At 43.5% G+C, this 11301-nt stretch overlaps 1 long non-coding RNA gene across 1 annotated transcript; it reads right to left on the bottom strand.

Moving 5' to 3' along the window:
• Positions 1–844: 844 nt before the first annotated feature.
• On the bottom strand, positions 845–10842 carry LOC125084839 (uncharacterized). Its single transcript, XR_007122712.1, has 3 exons — positions 10149–10842; positions 4235–4346; positions 845–1349 (listed from the first exon to the last, which is right to left on the bottom strand). It is a non-coding gene; the product is annotated as an uncharacterized LOC125084839 (long non-coding RNA).
• Between the last annotated feature and the right edge of the window lie 459 nt (positions 10843–11301).

Below are 11301 nucleotides of genomic sequence, written 5' to 3'. Positions count from 1 at the left end.
TTAAGGGACAGCGGAGCAGGGCTAGGGTAACAAAGACGTTGTGACCAGCCACTGACCAGGAAGGCGTCGCTGCCCTGCCCTGCCCTGAAAGGCCACAGCTCTGGTGTCGGTCTGAGCCACCACTGAGGTAAGACCCGGAGAGACCTCTGGAAATGCCCTTTCCCTTGGTCGTCCCAAAGGGAGTGTTGGGGGATGGAACAAGAGAACAAGAGGGGAGTGTGACACAGTGACAGCTGCGCACAGGTCTTCCTGTCCTGTCGCCTCACCACTGCTGGGCGCAGCTGTGCTCACCCTTGGGGCTCGTACAAAACCCGCCCCCTCCCGGTCTTCTGCTGTCTCTGCATTTCAGGCGTTAACCTCCTCCAGCCCCTTTGGCAGCCCCACTCACTGTCCCATGGCGCGGGCTCCCTGGGTCTCAGCCCACCGCAGCGGCTGCTTGGGTCCATGGTCAGCTCCTTGGGGCAGGACCCGCATTTGTCTCCCCTGCCCTCTCCCCACCATCTCTGAGCGCTGGCCAGTGCTGAGCCCAAGGGAGATGCTCAAGAACGTTTGCTGAAATGGAGACAGAGTTTAGAACCACAGGAATGATGCGTTGAAGAAAGTGTGATACAAACTGTCAAGGTCAGACCCAGAGCACCCAGGATTCCTACAAAAGCCCCTTGCTGGGAAGTTGGAATGGAACCTTAACTGGTTCAATCCAGTGCACCTGCTCTGCTCAAGGCCCCATGAATGCTTCGGGTCTCTAGAGCTGGGTAAAACCGCCCAGACCTCGTGGCTGAGAATCTAGGTCTGGGCAGACGGAAGTGAGGCCCCCAGGGCACAAGGTCTAAGGAGATGTTCACTCTCAAGGTCAAACAAGGACAACCTGGGTCCCCAAGAGCAGAGTACCTCCTTACATCCTGTGTCCTAGGCGCCCTCTTGCCTCCTCCGAGTTCCCACCCTATTTAGAACAACCATTCCAACCTCCCTCGTGGTTCTGCGGGTTGAAAGGGCTCAGCTGGGCAGCTCTGCTGGGCTCACCCCAGGGCTCGGGGGCTCGTGGAGTTGCAGCTGATTGGCAGCTGGGGCGGAAGCCACCCGGAGGTTCTGCCAAAATGCTCCTGCAGCTGCAGACGTGCACGGCATCGCCCCCGCAGTCTCTCCAGAAGGACAGCCGGGCTCACGAGGCAGTTGGGCGTCCTGACAGCAAGTGCTCTCAGAGCGTGGAAGGCAATGTTGCCAGTCCCTTCGAGGCAGAGCCTGGAACAGCTACAGCTTCACTTGTGTAGTCTCCTTTTGGTGGTTGCGGGCTCAGGGGCAGATGCTGCAGCCATTCTAACCCATCATGAAGAATTAGAGTAAACCGCTTCCTAATTTCAAGAGGGATTGTGGAAATGGAAAAGTTGGAAGACCCTGGTCAGAAGCCAGGCTTTGTCACTCTCACTGAGTCTCATTCTGAGTCATTTATAAAATGGAAATACAAATACTTGTCCAACAATAGCTGTTAAAGGCTTGTTACGTGCCGAACACTATGGCAAGTACTGGAAATACGATGGTGAATGGGACAGTTGACCCGGCTCCTAGTGCAATTTTATTCCATGAGAAAGAGACTGTTTGAAAAGAAAATATATAAATGGGACTGAGTTCTATGAAGCAAAGGAGAAGGGTGCAGAAATGAAGAACAGACTGGGGAGGAGGGGCAGTGATCTTATCCAGAATGACAAAAGGTATATCTCTGGAGGTGACACTAAGATGAGATCTGAATGCTCAGAAGGACTAAGGACTAAGGGAGGTGGGAGCTAGGGAAGGAGCTGAGGGACTAGGGAAGAGCTGGGGGGACAGGGGAGAAAGGGAGGAGGTGGAGGCGGGAGGAGCTGAGGGGCAAGGGAGGAGGTGAGATGTAGTAATACTTTGAACTGAGGAGGCTTGTTGTGGAGGGAGCACATTCAGTCGCTGGTTTACCACTGAGCCTGAAAAGTTAAGTAAAATAAAACAATCAATTTGCAAGTGCATTATGAGCACAGAATGCCAAGTAGTAATAGCTCTGGGACTGAGAAGTATTTGGTATTGACTGTTCTCACTGAAGGCTTGACTGATGGGGCAGAAATAATCCCTCTGATGTTTCAAGAGTGATAAAGTTGAAACTTTGCTCTGCCCCCAAAGCCCTGATCTCTTGAGGGTGTTCGTTCTGCACATGCCCACACCCCAGGGACGAGGATGGTGGGAGTAGGACTTCAGAGCCTTCTCCCCTTTACCTTCAGGTCTCCCCATCCTTGTGGGGTCCTCACCATCCAGCTGTACCAGCCTCTGCCACCTGTCCTCACCATCAGTTTCTCCCCACTCATCTTCATCCAGCACTGACAGCTGGATCAGCGGTCCAAACTTTCTCTGCATCCCAGATCTTTCCATGAGTCCACCATCTGCCTGTGCCCTCCATCCCACCCTGGCCTTAAAGCTCCTTATGCTTCCACCGGCCTCCATCCCCCTTGCCGTCCTCTCCATGACTCCTCCTGGGCCTCTTCAGCATGAAGAACTGCTCTGCTGTGGAAAGAGCCAACATCAGGGCCCCTCTCTGACCTTCTCACTCCTTCATCCCACCTCACAGGTTCAGGGAACTTGCAGCCAGTCGAGCCTTCTCTGAGAGTCTCTTCCTGGTTCCCTTTCATCCCAAGAAATCCTCGACATCATGTACTTTTGAGCCCCACCTTGAAGCTGCCCTCATCCTTATCCTTACAGCTTGCCAGGGAGCCACTTCTAAATAACCCCCCCATATCTCCAGTCCCCACCCCCAGTTGTCTCTCAAACCCTGCCCTCCCCAACCCCCAGCCGGGTTCCCAGCACCAGCATTCAGGATTGCCAGTTCCCAGTTCCCATCTGACAGCATCTGTCAGCAGCATCACCCCCTCGTGACACATTTTCTCTACACGGCTTTTAGGATACCCTCTCTTGGTTTCCCTCCCATGCTGACTGCTGCCCTTGTGTTTCTTCCAGTTCTTCTTCTCCTGGCTTAGTTTTGGAGTGGGCAGGTCACAGTCTTTTTTTTCCCTCCTCTGTGTCCACACTCCGCACTCTCTCTCCCAGTCTCATGGCTTTAAGTGAAATGTGTATGCTGGCAGTTCCCAGAATACGTATGTTTGTTGCAAGATGTAGCTCTTTACATACCAATGACCTACTCAGCAAACACCCTAAACTCCACATGTCCAAACCGGAACTTCTGATCTACCCGCCCCAAAATTTGCGCCATCCTCCGTCTTCCCTAATTCAGTTGGTGCTAATGCTGGCTTTACAAGTTCCCAATGAAAATTCCTTAGAGAGTAACTAAAATTCTCTCAAACTCCACATTCTGACTTCAAAAACATATCCAGTCCTGGTTATTGTGAGTCAATCAAATAGACTCTTGTGCAGATGATAAAATATAAAAATATAACTACCTAAAGACAATGGAGAACAACCCAGAGCAGACAGGTTTTGGAAGGGACTAGACACTTGAGAGAAGAGAATGACCCTGGATGAGTTTCCCACTTTTGATGGGTTTTCTCCAAGGGAAGGCTTAAATGTACACGAGGTGCAGCAGCTTAAAGTCCAATAGCAAACTCTGGTCTTGTCTGAAGGACTAGGAGATAGGGTTCAAGCATGTATCCAGCACCTTCTATGATGAGTCACTGTTGTCAGTGCTGGGGATGGCAGTCAGTGAATGTTTAACGCTCAAGGAGTGTGGGGAAGGTCAGCCGAAAATCAACAAGGAATAAGCCTATTGTTTTATACAGATAAGTGCTATAAAGAAAATAACACCTGGTAATTTGATAGGATACTTAGAAGGTTGGAACCTACTATCTAAAGGAGTAGGACATGAGCTTTGTAAGGTAAACAAGGTCTAGACTAGATCCTGTTTGCAACCTTGTAAGCAGGTTTGATTTTATTCTAGCTGCAATGGGAACATAGTGGACGGATAAAAGCAGAGAATTGACATGACCAGATACAGATGTTTTTAAAGACATCTCTGGTTTCTGAGTGTAGGATGGGTTGTGGGAGCACAGGGCAAGAGGGGAGGCAGGGAGAGGAGTTGGATAGTTACAGTAATCCAGGCAAAAGCAGACCACAACTGGGGTAAGGGTAGGGCAACAAAAATGTAAGAAGTTCCTTGAATTTTGATTTTGTATGAAGGTACCACCAACAGGAATTGCTAATATACTGGATACCAAGGGTGAGGTGAAGGGAAGAATCTGTGGTGAACCCTGTCTTGCACCTGACCTACCACGGCATTGTGATGCAATTCACTGAAAGGCTCAAACACCCATACCACCGGTCTTCCAGAATGTGTAGGTTCTCCCCCAACAGGTGTCTCCAGATTTCCACCCATGGAGTTTCTGTAAAAAACACCATGTAGCATGTGGGTAGCTGGCTAGATTCAATTCTGCAGTTAGCAAAAGAAGAAAATTACAGGCCAATATTCTTTATGAACAAAGATGAAAAGCCCTTAACAAGTATGAGCAAATCAAATTCGGTGATAACTTTTAGCTTCCAGTTCCACCTGTCTGGGTCTTGGAAGTGGCCACTCCATCCCAATAAGTAAAATGCTAAATAAAGTGAAAAATGAACAGCTCTTCTTGAGTCCATAAGAGAGAGAAGAACACACTCAACTTTCTCCCAAGGCTGCAGAAACAGGCAGACACAGTGAGTCACAACTTACCAGAGCCGAGACTCAAAGCAGAAAGCACAGAGGGAATCAGGGCCAGAGAGGAAAATCTGAGCTCTAATGGACAAATTGCTGGAGGCTCCATGTAGACAAGTCTGAAGTTGAAAACTCCAGGGGGATTCAGTCCTAAGGGAGCCCCCAAAATACTGTGAGATTTACTTCCAGGAGCTCAATGCATTCCCACAATAAATATCAGAGGGAAAAATATCCCCTCAGACTTCCATTAGGGGAAGAGGAAAAGGAGCCCTACTTTCTGTTCTTCCCTGCACTCAAGGGAAGCTAGTTACCTAGAACCTAACTGACTTGGGAGAAGGGAAATACCCAATTCCACTCTAGCCATGGTGTCCCTCTTAAAGGAGAGGGGGAAAAACAAAAACAAAAAAAAACCCCTGAGAAACACTTGTGAAATTCACAGCCCAGAGGCACAGCCTGACTAAAAATCTGAGACCTAGTCCTGGGACCATGATATGCCTCCTTTCTTTCTCCCTACATCTCACCTACATTACTAAACAGCCTGTTCACCTAGTACATTCCTTGTACACAGCATATCATGTCTGAATATCAATTTAAACTATAAGGCATCCTAAAGGCAAAAACCACAATCTGAAGAAACAGAACAAGCCTCAGAACCAGACTTATCAGCCATGTTGGAATTATCAGACCTGGAATTTAAAACAGCTGTGATTAATATGCAAAGGGCCACAATGGACAGACAGCACGCAAGAGCAGACGGGTGACATAAGCAGAGAGACGGAATCCTAAAAAGAACCAGAAGGAAGTACTAGAGATAAAAAACACTGTATGAGAAACGAAGAGTATGTTTGACAGACTTAGTGGTAGATTGGACAGAGCTGAGGAAAGAATTTCTGAGCTAAAGGAGACATCAAAAGAATCCTCAAAAACTGAAAAGCAAAGAGAACAAACAATATCCAAGAACTCTGGGACAGCTACAGAAAAGCTTAGGATATGCATAATGGGAGTACTAGAAGAAGAAGAGAGGAAGGAACAGAAGAAATATTTGAAAAACTAATGACTGAGAATTTCTCCCCAATTAACGTCAGACCAAGCCACAGATACAGAAAACAGAGAAAATCCAGTGGAGTAAATGTTCACCTAGGCATATTTTCTTCAAACTACAGAACTACAAACTACGAAAAATCAAAGATAAAAAATTCTGGGGGCGGGGAGGGGAGGGTGCGGGAAGAGCTTACCTAGAGAGGAAAAAAGATACCAAGAGAGATAACAAAGAGGAACACCTTACCAAGAGAGGAACAAACTGTGTCTGACTGCCCCTCAGAACCACACGACCAAGAAGAGAGTGGAGTAGAATATTTAGCGTCAAGAGAAAAAAACCCATCAACCTAGAATTCTGTGCCCTGTGAAATTATCCTTCAAAAGTGGGGGAGAAATAAAGACCTTCAGACAAACAAAAGTTGAGGAATATTTTTTATAGTAGTTCTGCCTTCCAAGAACTCTTAAAAGCAGTTCCTTAGAGAGAAGGAAAAATATCTTGATCCAAAACTTGGATCTACATAAAAGAAAGGAAGAGCATCAAAGAAGAAAAAAGTGAAGGTAAAATAATTTTTTTCTTAATTGATATAACAGAAGACAGTTTGTTCAAAATAGTAATAGTCACAATGTATCCAATCATGTTTAGTATATGTGCTGCCGAAGCGAGCACTCCAATCATGTTTAGTTTCATGTATATAATATATAATGATACTATATTAGTATATACATATAGAATGGTATATGTTAACATATAAGTAAAATGAATGACAGCAGTGATACAAGGGATGGGAGGGAGGACATTTATTTCATTACTATTAGGCACTCACACACCCATGGCATGGTGTAATTTGCAAGTGGATTTGAATATGTTGTAAGTATATATTGCAAACTCTAGGGCAACCACTAAAAAATGTAAAAGAAAAAGTATATTTGATATGCTAAGAAAGCAGAGAAAATGGAATCTTATAAAATGCTCAATATGAACAACAAAAGGCAGAAAGAAAAGAGTGGAAGACAAAAATAGGAGCAAAGAACAAGTGTAACAAATGGAGACTAGAAACCCCTAATATCTAACGGTAGATCATAATCTACCTATATCAAATTCAGTGATAGAAAAGGGTAATGCATCATTATTAAGTTTATTCTAAGAATGGAAAGTTGTTTAACATTCTAAATTCAATCAAAATAATGTATCACATTATCAAATTATGCAATCATCTCAAGAGATGCAGGAAAAGCTTTAATAAAATTCAATAACCATTCAAAACAAAAGTATGAATAATAGAGAACCTCTTTAAACTGAGGAAAAGTGCCCCCCCTGAAAAAAGAAACAGAACAAACATCATAATTTAGTGGTGAAGTATTAAAAATTTCCCCCTTTGAGATTAGGAATGAGATAAGATTGCCCACTATTACCTTTATTCAACATTGTGCTAGAGGTCTTTGCTAGTGCAATAAAGCAAGGGAAAAAATTAAGGATAAAGAAAATAAAAAGCTGCCATTAGGCATAAACAACATGTTTGAATATTAGCAACTGAAAAGGTTTATAGCTAAGTGAATTCAAGATCACTGGGTATAAGGTAAATATGCAGAAATCTATTGTACTAGCCACCTACACATAGAAAATTGAATTCAAAAATATCATTTACAATAGCATCAGAAAACGAAATGTCCAGGAATAAATCTAACAAAAGATGTTGCAAAATCTATGTAGACAACAAAATGCAAAACCATATCAATGGAAATTTTAAAAGACCTGAGGGAGGCAGGGAAGGAAGGACACATTCATGAATCTGAATAGTCTGTATTATAAAGATATTCCCAAACCGAATTATAGATTCAATGCAATCCCAATAAAAATTTGGAAGTTTTGTTTTTTTTTTTTTTTTTTTTTTTTTTTTTTTTAGTGTGTGTGTCTGAACTGACAAGTTGATTTTCAAGTTTATGGAATGATAAAGACCAAGAGCAACCCAGACAATCTTAAAGAACCACAAAGCTAAAGGACTTACACGACCGGATGTCAAGATTTATTACAGAGCCATAGTAAAGAGGGTAGTGTGGTCTTGGTGCACTTGTAGGCAAACAGAGCAGTGGAGTGGAACACAGGATCCAGAAAGAGAGCCACATATATACAGTCACTGTATTAGTAACAACGGAGAAGACACAGCCATGCAATATAAGAAAAGATGGCCCTTTCCATAAATGAAACGAGTCAATAGGCTATCCATGCAGGAAAAGGGCATCCTAGCCCTGAACAAAAATGAATTCCAGATTAATTGGAGATCAGCTTGTAAAGGAAAAACAAAAAAAAAAAAGTTTTTAGAAAAAAAAATACAGGAGAATTATCTTCACAGTTGCAAAGTAGGCAGAGCATTCTTAAATATAATGGTCAAATCATTAACCATGAAGGGAAAAAAATAGAATTGTTTTTAAGATTTTAATTATTTATTTGAGAGACAGCACTCAAGCAGGGGGAGAGAGAAGAGAATCTCCAGCCAACTCTGCTCTGAGCACGGAGCCCAAAGCAAGACTCAGTCTCACAGCCCTGAGATCATGACTAGAGTGGAAATCAAGAGTCAGGCTCTTAACCAGCTGAGCCACCCAAGCACCCCCCAAAATTCAAATTTTAAAAAAAATTTTTAACTTAAAAAATAAAGTTAGACCACTGCAAATAAACTCTGGTCATCAAAATCAACAACAACATAAAAAAACACCATTGAGAGTATAAAAAGGGCAAGCCATGAAGAGTGATAAGGGAGTCCTTTCCAAAATAGGTAAAGAATTCCTATGAATCAATAAGAAAAAGATACACAATGTAGTAGAAAACTGAGCAAGAGACTTGAGCAGATGTTTCACAAAAGAGGCTATCAAATGGCCCAAAATATATGGAAATTTCCCAAACTCACTAGTCATTAGGGAAATACAGATTAAAACCACAATGAACACTAACACGCATCCACCAACATGACTAAAATTTAAAAGACTGATCCTACCAAGTGCTGGTGATGATGTTGAACTGACTTCTCATACACTGCTGGTGGGAATTCATCAGAGTCAGCTGTGGCTGAACGTACTCTGGCTCAGAACTCTATTCCTGAATAATAGAAATGTACACAATATGTTCCTTAAAATGTGTAAGAATGTGTATAGCAGTGCTGTGAAAGTTGGAAACAACTTGGATGGAATTATTCAATAAGTTGTGGTGTATGCATGTAAGGGAATAATATCTAGAAATGCAAATGAACAACTAATTTCTACACACAACATGGATTTTCCAAGCATAATATTCAGTGAAGGAAATTAGACATGAAAAGAGCCATACAGAATGGTTCCATTCTGATAAAGCTCAAAATTGGAAGTCAAAATAGCGGTTACCCTGTGGTTAGTAATCTATGGGAGTACAAAGGTTTTTGGGGTGTTGGTCATTTTATTTTTCTTTTGGTTGGTTATAGGGATACGTTCCCTTTGTGAACATTTAGTGAACATTTTAGTGAAATGTGTGCCCCTTTTTGTACTTGTGGAAAAAACATACTTGAAAATGATTATTAAATCCATAACAAAATAGCTGATACATCTGATAAAAAGAATAACCAGAGAAATAAAGTTCTTAGAAATTCAGGAAACCTGGGTGGCTCAGTCAGTTAGGTGTCTGTCTTCAGTTCAGGTCAAGATCCCAGAGACCTGAAATCAAGCCCCGCATCGGGCTCCCTGCTTAGGAAAGAGTCTGCTTCTCCCTCTACCCCTCCACCCTGCTTATGCTCTCTCAAATGTGTGCGCACCCTCTCAAACCTTTGAAAAAGAAATTAAAAATATCATTAATGTAGAAAACATCCAGTGGATGTTCAATTCAATAGAATGAGCACGGTTAAAACCCCCACTGGTATTCTCTAACAGGAATCAGCAAACTTTGTCTGTGAAGGGCCAGATAGTTAATATTTGAGGTAGTGCGAGCCATAAAGTCTCCACGACAGCTGTGCGACTCTCATTACAGCCTGAAGCAACCACAGACAATATGTAAATGAATGAGCAGAGCTGCCCTTAAAAATCTAGCTCCTAAGCCATAGTTAAACAGGAAGTGGACAAGATTTGCCACGTCAGCTGAAGCTTGCCAATCCCTGGTCTAGAAGATCAGCCAAGGAAACCTCCTATCATTTAGAGCAGACACAAGCAGTTAGAAAATTAGTAAAGATGAAAAAAAAAGTTTGAAAGACCCAGAAGGTAAAATATTAGTTTTATTAGACTTCCAGAAGCAGAGGGGGAAAAAATAAGGAAATAAACATGGAAGAAAAAGATTTAATATTCAGACTACCAGGGCCCACTGAGTGCTCAGGGGATGAACGAAGAAAGGTCCATACCTAGATATTCAGAGTGCAGTTTCAGACCTCCAACGTTAAAGAGGAAATTCAGAACTGTTCCAGGAAGAATGAAACATTTTATCGGGATCAGCATGAGAGGGGCTTACCTCAGACTTCTCTGCAGACACATTGAGTGCTGGAAGGCGCTGGAACAGTACCTCAAAGTCCTGGGGGAAAGTGCCTTTGATGTGGCACTCTAGATGAAGCCAAACCCACAGTGAAATGTAGGGGCAAGTAAAGGTACCTTTGCCTACACAAGGAGTCCACAAGGTATCCTGTGTCAAATGAAGATCTTCAGAAAGTTTCCTGGAAATCCAGATAGGCATATCTCAGGTACGCTGTTGTCACAGAACTGTGGGGCTACAGACACGGTTAGTTGCTTGTCCTACAACCATTTCTCCTCCATTTGCTAACCCCAGTTTTCTTTGATACAAGATGGCTGCGTGCTTCAGAAAGGCAGCTCAGATTAATTATTAGTCTGAACCATTCATAGTAAATATATTCTCTTGGCCACTGACCAGTTAGAGGTGGGTATATGATGAAATTCTGGCCTGTGAGATATTAGGGGAAACTTCTAGAAAGCTTCAGAGCAAGCTCTTCCTTGCTGATAAAAGGGAACACACAGAAGATGACAACTTCCCTCTGCTGCTCACATCGCTAAGTCTGTCCAGGGAGCTGGGCACTGGGGCTCCGATCTCTAACATCAGGCAACAAGCCTGAGAACAATAGACAACATGAGGGTTATGACGGAGTGGAAAAATAGAAAGCACCTGGGTCTCTGATAATATCTGAGCTGCTTAATTAACCCCACCTGAACCAGTCTACCTCCAGAATTCTTGGTACGTGAGGTAATAAATACTCTTTTGTTTAAGTCACTCCTAGTTGGGAGTTCTTTCCAACCAACCGGCCCCCAATTGATGTAAGTAATGAAAAAAGACTGGACAGCATTTACCTATCTACATGTTGGTAAAAGTATGCCTCTGGGGCCTAGGCAATCCGCCTGTGGAAGGACCCTGGGTCCTTCCCCAGTGATGCTGGGGCTGCTGAAGAGAACGAGACAGAGGCTTGGGGCCTCTAGTCTAGACAGGCAAAATCTGGGAGTAAATGTGATCAACATCCACTAAGGATAAGTACCATTGATAAAATTGGGGTGGACTTGGATGCCACATCCTGAAATGCTGGAGCGACAAGAGCATGAGTGGGACGCCCTGCTTTAGTAGTGGGCTCGCAGAGATGGTCTAGCTGAATCACTAAGACCTC

Source organism: Lutra lutra, chromosome 14, assembly GCF_902655055.1.
Source record: "Lutra lutra chromosome 14, mLutLut1.2, whole genome shotgun sequence".
Classification (NCBI taxonomy): domain Eukaryota; kingdom Metazoa; phylum Chordata; class Mammalia; order Carnivora; family Mustelidae; genus Lutra; species Lutra lutra.
This window is presented reverse-complemented; position numbering and strand designations above follow the sequence as displayed.